Raw genomic sequence first — 11,174 nt, 5'->3', positions numbered from 1 at the left:
GAAGTTTCATGAAGTTCTGGGCAGTGGCACGATACTTTGCCATGAAAAAGTGGCACAAAATTCGAGGTTGTTGGCACAGAGCTTCCTAGAAAAGTCCACAGTTTCTAGCATGCCTTGTTGTGGGAGTGAATGGAATGCCTCAATCACATCCATGGCTTGTCATGGGAGTGACTAAGGGTCTAGATCAATGAAATGTCAAGTTGTCTTAGGGTTGGCCACCTCGAAAGTTTGGTTGTCTCGTGAAGGTTATGTAGCATGTGTGGAAGGTCAACATGGTTTCATTTTTTTGGTTCCACTTCCTTAATTGTCATGGAGATTTGAATCACATAATAGTAGCCTCTTGTCTCATGTTTACCCCAGCAAAATGTTTAACTTGGGTAAATGTGGAATAAGATTGTTACAACATTGATGTCAAATGATTATTGTCATTAATCATGTTGATGAGTTATGTTAAATGTTAATAATGTGTGTTGATGAGTTTGTCTAATGTCAATGAGATGGTTTTCTTATTAAGGATGATTTTGTTTATTGCTTTATGTGCAAAGGTTGATCAAAGTGATGTGATGTGCAAATGATTTCATGATTAACAATTGATGATTGGGTTGTTGTTTATCCTTCAAATAAAATGAAGAAATAATGGCACACGAGAGTTGAAGAACAATGTTTAGAGCTAAAAAACTTGATATTTTCATTAAATATTATATGCCAAATTTACATCTCAAATCCATATAATGCAACAATTATTGTTTTCTTATATTATTTCATATTTTCTCAATATTACAAAACTCTTGAACTGAATTTCAAATTTGGAAATGAAGAGACAGATTGGGAACAACTCTAGAAGACCAAGGGAGAACTCTCCAATTCAAATTCATGCAGGGAATACAACGAGCCAACAAATCTTTGTATATAAAAATGCCATTTTGAAAGGAAAAAAATGTTTTTTTGTGATTTGATCATTTTGCATGAGAGAGTTTGTGAACATCTTGGTAACGAAAAAGGGAGAGGGTAGCAGAAAAGAAGCAGATTTGAATAAGAGAAGTTGAGAGGTTAAGCAAAAAAAATGAGGACATGATTATATTTCAGAACTGAGACAAAGACCAGGTAAACGACAAATATAATTTGTAATTTGATTGGGGGATTGTTGTCTCACTTCAAGTTGTAGCTGGATAAAGAATAGGTTGTTGTTTGTTGAGGCAAAAGGCTCCTATAGGTTATACCCTGCAGAAAATTTGTGGCAAATGGAGCTTCCTTGAGGTAGCAGCCTACTGTAGGTTGGAGCCTACAAAAAATTTGATGTAATAGGGGAGTAAGAGCTTGCCTTCACATCAATTTCAACAACAAAAAAAAGTGTGGTTTTCTCCATTTATGGGTTTCCACTTATTTATGGTGTCTTCATGTGTTGCTTGTTGAATGTCCCCCTTGTGTGAATGATTTTGAATTCTAAATATGTACATATGTAAATGTCTCTCTCTGGAAACTAAATTAATAATTAAACATATACATAAGTAATTAGTTGCAAAAGATGATATTTTAAAAATGATATTAAGTTGAGCTAAATAATTGGAAAGATTTAATTACAGATTCGTCCCCCCCCCCCACCACCCTCTCCTCAGTAATTGCCAAGCATTTATCATTTGGTATCAAAGTCAACTCCTTTTGCATCAATTTAACAATTGGAAGGAGGTGTTGAGTCATTAGAATGGCTAGTCAAGAAGGATGGTCAACAAATAAAGCCCTTTTGTTTACTGGAACAGATTATGCCTTCTAGAAAGTGAGAATGAAGAATTATTTAATGTCTCTTGGAGTAGAAGTATGGGTTGTTGTGATTATGCGGTATGAAGAACCAAAGGAAATGAGCATTGAAGAAGATGATAAATTGGAATTTACAACCAATTCAAAAGCTACGATTTCACTTCATATTGGATCAAGTGAATCATAATTTATTAAAGTAATGCATTGTAAAAAAACTAAAGAATCCTTGGATAAACTGCAAAATGTTCATGAAGGAGACACCAAAATTAAGATGGCCAAATTACAAGTACATAGAATGAAATTTGACATATTAAAAATGAATGAATATGAAGATATTGGTAATTTATTTCTAAGAGTAGATGAAGTTGTTAATGTCATGATGGGTCTAGGAGAAACAATCAAAGAGAGTGTAATTGTCAAAAAAATACTAAGCTCATTACCTTCAAAGTTTAATCCTAGGGTTTCAGCTATATAAGAGATAACCAACTTTGAGACTTTAAACAAGGATCAATTACTTTGTTCTTTGACAACATAGGAGATGAGAATTTCAAAAGGAAAGACAACTACCAGAGATGTAGATTTTAAAGTAGGCAAGTCCACAAAAGACAAGGAATGTTCATGCTCGAACTATGACGAAGAAGAGGTGAAATTTGTCAAAATATTAACAAAAGGTATAATTAAGAACAAAGGAAAAATCCCATTTAAATGTTTTAATTATGGAAGAATGGGGAATTATGCCTCCAAATGTCCTTACAAGAAAGAAGAAAATCAATCTAGAGGGAAGAAAAGAACAAGTTTAATAAAAATGCATAAAGAGAAAGATTTAAAAAGAAGATTCTTTGTGTGAAAGAAGATAGTAGTACATTTGAATAGTCCAATGAATCCTCTAGTGAAGATGGATCTAGTGAGTTTATTTTTATGGCTCTAGAAAACCTAGAAGAAGAACTTAATGATTATGAAGAAGAAGAAGAAGTTGAGGTATACCATGAGGCGGAGTTGATTAGTGTCCACTAAAGTGAAAAATAAGAAACATAAAGATATTTTTTTAAATATGTTAAAGAAGAGTCAAATTCAGAAGAGTTTGTCAAGTTGAAAGTTGAATTAGAAGAAGAAAAGAAAGTGAAGAACATTTTTCTTAAACAAAGAAAAGAGAAAAGTAAGGAGCATCAAAGACTGAAAGAAGAAATTGTAACCTTGAAGCAAAAGATAGAAAAGGCACAAACTAAATTAAATATGAACCTTGAGCATATGAAAGGATATGAAAAATTTGATATGATATTAAATGCTCAAAGGTCTCCACTTATGAAAGTTGGGTTAGGCTATGAAGGAGAATCCAGTGAAAGTAAGATGGAGGACAAAAGGACAATTACTTTGTAAAAGTTGTCAAGGTAGATAATGACAGTCCACATTAGTATGAGAACAAGAAGTTGAGCAACACATCTAATCCACAACAAAGCAACATTGCACCTAAGAAGAAACAACAAAGAAGCACTTCCAACAAATTGCAGTAGACAAAAGGAGTGGAGAAACAAACAACAAGCTATCAAAGACCGTACTTCCTTAGGAGACAAGATTATCAAATGCCATGAAGGTTATATCCTCAAGTATCATCCATTACAAGGCATTGCAATTTCTTCTATAGATATTGTTTTTGTTGCAAAAAATTTGGACACAAAGCTATGAATTGTAGAGCTTATGTCAAAGTAAATGTACTAAGGAACCCTAGAAGAAGTGAAGTAAAAACCAGATCTGGACATCAAAACAAACATGAATGTGGACAAGAATCCATTGGCTCCTCTATTTGATATCACTAAAAGTTTCTACTATCATAATTTCGAGCATAAGTCATATGAATGTTAGCTCAAAAATAGTATCTCACAATCCTAGAACAACCGTAGAAAAAAAAACATAAGCAGTGGAGAAAGAAGAAAGAAGAAAATAAGGTTGATAAGTGTGGCCTAGTTCTGTATGCTCAAAATCAGAATAGTCAATGGTATGTGGATAATGCTTGTTCTAGACATATGACAGGGGATAAAAGTAAGTTTGAATCCTTGAATGGAAACAAAATAGGATATATCACATTCAGAAATGATGATGCATGAAGAATTAGAGGAAAGGGTATAGTTAGTTTGAATAATGCCATAGGAAAGGATCAGGATGTACTGCTTTTTGAAGGACTTAAACATAATTTTTTGAGTGTTAGTCAAATGTGTGATAGAGGTTGTGATGTTCTCTTCAGAGAAAAATAGTGTGAGATCAGATCAACAACAATAGAAAAGGTGTTGGCTAAAGGAGTTCGAACAGAAAATAATGTATATATATTGAAGGAGGATAATGAAGACTGCTACATCAACAAACAAGATGAGTTTTGGCTATGGAATAAAAGATTGGGGCATATCAATTTTGATCACATCATCAAGCTTAGTAAAAAGAGAGTAGTTAGAGATCTACCAAAGATAAAGAAACATCAAAACCCTACTTGAAATTCATGTCAAATGGGAAAACAGACTCGAACTTCATTCATCAAGGATAAGTTTTCAATTTGGAAGCCTCTACAGTTAATATATATGGATTTATGTGGTCCTTCCATAACAGAAGCATGAGGAGGAGAGAAATATTTCATGTTGATTGTTAATCAAGGTTGTCATTGATGTCAATATGGCATTGTTTGTGATAGAAATTCTTGTGATGCGTGATGTTGCCCTAGATGCCTATTAACAATAATAACCTAGCACAAAACCCTAACCCTAAAGTTGTGAGAGTATTGATGGCAAACCCTAGAAAATTTGTTGGCAATTCCTAAAATGATTAAAGAGCATGTCTTAACATTTACATGATCAAAGTAGAGATATAGATAAAAAGACCAAGAATCATATATGACAACCATATATAATATAATATTATAATATTTTGGTATATATGTTTATCAAATATAAATATATTTATTATATTTATATGATATACCATATATAATAACACTTTATATTGGAATTAATCCCACACAAATTCGTAGGTTCCCCACTCCTCACTACGTCCAAATTATCATATATCAGAGATTGAACTTAACCATGCATCTAAGTGGTCATACCACCTCGATGATCCCCAAAAAGCCACGTCGGCACACATACGTCAGTAACCATTGATCTAAAATAAGTGAACGGAAATGAGGTGCGGGATCTCAACATGATTGAAGGTTAAAATGCAACAAGTCAACCATCTCCACTTGGCAACCCCTTGTAAGTTTTTGTTTCAAATGTAGTATTAAACGTCGTATTTGGTGGTCCGTAGTTGTTCATCATGCTCAATGCACATGGTTTAACCAAAGTGACTTTTATCCAATCGATCAATTCAGCTCCAACATTCATAAGTCGGCTTCATACATGACCATTCAAACCATTGCAAATATATATATATATATATATATATATATATACATATACGTGAATATCATTCATTAGATCATTCTTCACGACAAATAAAATCAGAGATAATATATAGTGCAGAAGTTCACATCTCGCAAACTGAGGAGAACAAGAATTATGTTAAGCTTGGACTACATTGCAGAATTTTGCAGCTCGGACCAGAGATAAACCGTGAGAACAGTCATAGCTCGGATTAGCAAAGACTACGAAAATCGGACACGTCATCTACAAAAGAATTACATAGATAGAAATCTAGGATCTGTGTTATAGAAGACAGTCATTTGGTTTTTAATTGGACAACTTACTGTGGAGACTCGGGTTTTTAATTACACCTGGAGTCGTGGTAGAATATTTTCAGTGAAGAAAGGTATCAGAACAACCAAAAAAAGGGAACAGAATTTGTGTATGTGACTATGTAATCCAACGAATAAAGGTACAGGAACTTGTCCAAGAAATAAGCAAAACATAAAAAGAAAAAAATGTAGAGAAGTTTCCTGGGAATTTAACAAGTAGAATAAAGTGCGAGCATTACATTATGGACTTTTGTATGAGCTTGAAACATCACATGAACACTGATGGCCTACAGCGCTGGAAATTAAATAGTGGAGTAAAGTGCATTTAAATTGTGTGTATTTTACTGTGGACCTGCGTGCAACATAGGATAAGAAAAGAAGCAAAAGACGTCTAGCTATTTAAGACTTCTATAAGACTATGGTAGGTCAGCTCCTCGAGAGTTTAGATTGAAGAATTCTTTGAAGTATCCTGTAGAACATTGGTAGCAGTCCTAAAAACCTTTGTTGCAGCAGATTTGAGCCTAAGATTGAAATAGACTTGGAGAGCCTTTTTTTTTAACAGACCTAGAGATATCTTTTTAACAGATATGAGGATTTGAAGCAGATCCTTGGATTCCCTTGGTGAAGACTTGAAGACTATATTGAAAGAATTCTTTAGAGTATATTTGGAGACAATGTTGAATACCCTTTGAAGAAGCTCATTGAAGACATCTAGAAGCATTGTTGAAGACTTGTAGAAGTTAATTGTGGATACCCTTGGAGACATGAAGCTTTGTTGAAGCCCTCATGGAGTAATATTTGAGTTTTTGTTTGGGTGACATGAAGCGCAGTGGTGATACCTTCTAAGAAGATAAGGTTGTCATTGATGACATGACGTGGAGACTAATTTAAGGCATTGTTGAAGATTGAAAGGGCCCGGTGAAGAAGACATTGGGAGTCGTGAAGTAAAACTAAACATATCTTGACGAAGTAAAGAAAGGGTTCGAGACCAAGAGGTTGGAACCTCGAAAAGACAAGGTTGGTGCCTTCGAGGATAGGGTTGGAGCCCTAGAGGATTTGTGTCCTCAAGAAACCGGGTCGGTGCTTGTATCAGAGAAGGGTTGGTGCCCTAGGGGTTGGAGCCTCTAAATTCAGGGTTGGTGCCATGAGAAGATAGGGTTGGTTCCCTAGAGGTCGGAGCCTCACTAAAGTCCAAGTTGGTGCTTGGAAACAAGTTGGAGCCTGGGAGATTGAAGATCGGTGTCTTCATCTAGGATTTACAATTGTACTTGATTCATTGTAAAGATTATATTAATAAAAGCATTTATTCTTATCGTTCGTTTTGTGTTCTAAATATAAGTGATCTAACTGGTAAAAATAACAATTGAAAAGAAATATTGATTCAACCCCCCTCTTAGTATTTCCAAAATGTAATTGATGATTATTCTAGATTGACATGGGTAACATTCCTTAGAAATAAATCAAAATCATTTGAGAGGTTCAAAATATTCAAGGCACTAGCAGAAAATCAAACAGGATGCAAGATAAAGTGTATAAGGTCATATAGAAGAGGTTAATTTACTTTAGATGAGTTTGTTGTCTTTTGTGATGAACTTGGCATAAAAAGGCAGTATACAATTGCAGACACACCACATCAAAATGGAGACAAAACATGTCTATACAACAAATGGCTAGAGCCATGACACAAGAGAGAAACATTCCTCAAACCTATTGGGCAGAATTAGTACACAATTGTTCATATTCTGAATAAGGCTCATCTCAGACCAAATTGCGACAAGACACCGTATGAATTGTGGCACGGTAAACCAACATCTATCAAACATTTTAAAGTGTTTGGAAGTAAGTGCTACATCAAAAACAACAATGAAAAGTTAGGAAAGTTTGATTCGAGGTCAGATGAAGGAAGATTTTTGGGATACTAGTCAAAAAGAAAGTGATACAGGTGTTATAATAAATGATTGCATAATATTGTGGATTGTATAGATGTGAAGTTTGATGAAGAGACGTTTGACAAGAGAAATAACACAAGTTTTATTAATCTCCAAATCATCATGCTGACAGTGAAGAAAATGAAGCACAAGATGAAGATTCAGAAAAGACAGAGACTCATTCAAAGGTTCTCTTGGTAAAATTATAGGAGATAAAAGTGAAGGAGTTCAAACAAGGAGACAACTTGTAGACAAAACAGATTAGGCTCAAATTTCCATATTGTCAAATATTGAACCAATAAATCTTGATAAAGCAAGCAAAGACAAACACTTGATAGATGTTATGAACGAGGAGCCATATCAGATTGAAAAGAACAAGACCTGGTAACTGACACCAATACCAACATGAAAAAATGTTATAGGTACAAAATGGGTATTCAAAAATAAAATGAATGAATAGGGACATATTTTTAGAAATAAATCAAGACTAGTATGCAAGGGTTACTCATAGGTAGAAGGTCTTGACTATGATGAAATTTTTGCACCAGTGGAAGATTAGAGGGAATCAAAATGTTGCTTTCCTTTGTGTGTTATAAATATGTCAAAGTGTTCCAAATCAATGTGAAGTCTTCTTTTTTGAATGGAGAATTTGAGGAGGTATATATAGAACACCCTGAGGGTTTCTTACTGTCAAATAATCCTAATGATGTATGCAAGTTAAAGAAGGAACTGTATGGACTTAAAAAAGCACCATGGGATTGGTACTCTAGTTTGGACAAGTATCTACAAAAGAAAGGTTTCAGGAGAAGTGTGGTTGATAGTAACAGATACATAAAGGCTAATGAAGATGAACTCCTAATTATGATTGTGTATGTGGACGATATTATGTTTAGAAGCAACAAAATGTCATTTTTTTGTAGCATTGGACAATTGTTCTAGTCTCTATTTATGTATAAGAGACTAAGGAGCATGAGATCTCCAAAACCCAAAAAAGGTTTCGAGAGAAAACACCTAGAGACAACTCAATTAAATTAATTGATTGATAATTAAAAAATGCTTAAGTCTAACTTAGGGAAATCATTTAATTAAAGGGAATTAATTGAGTATTAGATCGGGAATTCTCTATAGACTCACATGGTTCAAGTATAATATGATCTTAGTCGTTAATGAGGATTCAATCATGGTTGTTGAAGTTCCAACGAGATATTATAAGAGCAGATTGATGGGATGAGGAGAGACACAATTATGGAGAGTGAGTTTCCTTGGCAGGTCAAGTTGTCAAGTTGCAACTTCAGCAAGGAAGAGAGTTCAAGCCAGAAGGAAATAAGGAAAGAGAGGGAGCAACAAAGAGAAATCTTAGAGGAATTTTCTAGTGATGGAGAGGTAGAAAAAGGGAGGCCGATATTTTCTACAAAGAATCCATCCAGGTAGTTCGAGTGAGACATAAACCTCGGTGCGAGTGCAAGGAATTGTCTGTTTCAGTTTCTAGAGGCCAGATCTAAGTAGGGAAGGCATAGTGAATATTTTTCAGAGGTAGAGGGAGGTTATACAACTTAGTTAGAGGAAGAGTCAAAGATCATCTAGACTTGCGTAGGCCAGCAAAGTGAACAACCAAGAGGCAGTGTGAGTAGGCCAGAGAGAGGCTGAATTAATTTGCAAAAGGGATAATTTTTCTCCAAATTATTTGGACATATTATTTGCCAGAGGATTGCGGGTAAAGTGATTCCAAATTATTGTACTCAAATTTTACTGTTGCATAATAATAATATAAACCTTCATATGTTGCACTAGTTTTCTCTTTTGGGTTTTTCCAGGAACATTAGTCCAAAATAGCTTTGTTAATTGTGTGCATCTATTTTCTCAATTCTAGATTTATTTTTTCACCGTATTTATTTTATTGTGAAGATTGCAGTAGTGAGCTATTCATTATTTACCATTAATTTAATTAACAAAAGACAAATAAATTGCATCATTTAGGAGAATAGTTTCCAGTTATTACAATTAAGGAATTTTCACATGGTTTTAGAGCTTGTTTGATCATATTTGAAGCTCAAAGGTAGGAAGGAGTGATATCATACAATTTCAGTGGAAGATATGAAACAATTTTCCAGATATGCATAGGTCAAGCCCAAGCTTCAATTTACAGAGGAGAAAAAAATCGATTTCTAGATCCATGTGAACGAAAAGTTTGATTTTTCTTTAGATATGTGACCATAGGAAATAGTGTTACCAAGAAGTAAGTCTGGTGAGAAGATCAACAATTTTGAAAATAAGATTTGTTAGATCTGGGCATGAAATATTTACAGTAAGGTTACAGTTGCATATTTGCATAGGGTAGGGAAGAGAAAAGCACATAGGGGGGGGGGGGGGATTTCCAGTTTTCCAGTCCATGAAAGAAAATCAAATTGTCCAGTAGCAGAAGACTGTAAGCCTAGCCAGCTAAACTAGTGTGAGTTTCAAAATCAACAGTGTGATCTGCCCAGTGGAATTGTAGGTAGTAAAAATTCTGAGACCACTTCCAGAGTCTGGTGCAGGATCTTTATAATGAGTGCACGAACATGTATATTAGTCCATGATCAGATCTCCGCATTCTGGAAGGGGTACGAGTAGCAGAAGAGGATAGATTCAGTTGTCAGAAAGAGAAAGGGAGTTTCATTTATTGGTCTCACCCCAAGAAAAAAAGGTCATTGGTGAGGGTCATGCTTGTGACAGACCTTTAAGGTCCATCACCAATGTCGCATATGGTGACGATATTTAAAAAAGCGTTGTTGTAAGTGTATATAGTGATGGTCCTTTACGGTTTGTCACCAAAGCAATTTTCAATGACACTTTTGGTGAGGGTCGTTAAAGGCCCATCACTAATTCTCTCTTTGGTGACACTTTTGGTGAGGGTCATTAAAGGCCCATCACTAATTCTCTCGTTGGTGACACTTCTACTGACAATATTTTATTGACCGTCACCAATGATGTTTTTTGTTACTTTTGGTGACGGTCAATAAATTTTCGTCATCATTTATCATTACAGTGAGTTTTTGATGATGCTTCATGCCTGTGACGGACCTTTAAGGTCCATCACCAAGGTCGCATATGATGATGGTCTTTAAAAAATCGTTGTTGTAAGTGTATATAGTGATGGTCCTTTAAGGTTTGTCACCAAAGCCATTCTCAATGACACTTTTGGTGAGGGTTGTTAATTTCCCATCACTAATTCTCTCTTTGGTGACACTTCGAGTGACGATATTTTATTGACCCTCACCAATGATCCTTTTGGTTACTTTTGGTGACAGTCAAAAAATGTCCGTCATCATTGATCATTCCAATGAGTTTTTGATGACGCTACGTACCTGTTACTATATTTTTTTTCAAGATATAATGATTTAAGACCATTGTTGTGGAATACTTTTCATTATGTGTCCAAGGTCATAGTGGTTATAATATCCAGTCAATTTGTTAAGATGTAATTAGTGTGTATCATTTCCCTCAAGTCATAATAATATAGCCTTCCTATGAGTCAACACATGATTCATCTTTATTAGGATTATTATCTAGCAAATTTGCTTTAAATAAAGTTCCACTAGTGTGTAGAGGAACTATATTATTTAATACATAATCAAGCTCTGTCAATTCTATTAATGAGAGATACCTAGCACTCCTCAACACTCATGGCACAGCTTAACATGCTTTGGAACAATACACTAACATTCCTTGGCGCCTCACATGTCTTGGAACATCTTTGTACCTCGAACATCTTTGTACCTAGAACATCTTGCCATGAG

This window comes from Pinus tabuliformis, chromosome J (genome assembly GCF_031772625.1).
Source record: "Pinus tabuliformis cultivar Carrire ecotype Pingquan chromosome J, CPIR1, whole genome shotgun sequence".
In the NCBI taxonomy this organism is placed as follows: Eukaryota; Viridiplantae; Streptophyta; class Pinopsida; order Pinales; family Pinaceae; genus Pinus; species Pinus tabuliformis.
The sequence above is the reverse complement of the archived record's forward strand: the minus strand, read 5'-3'. Positions refer to the sequence as shown.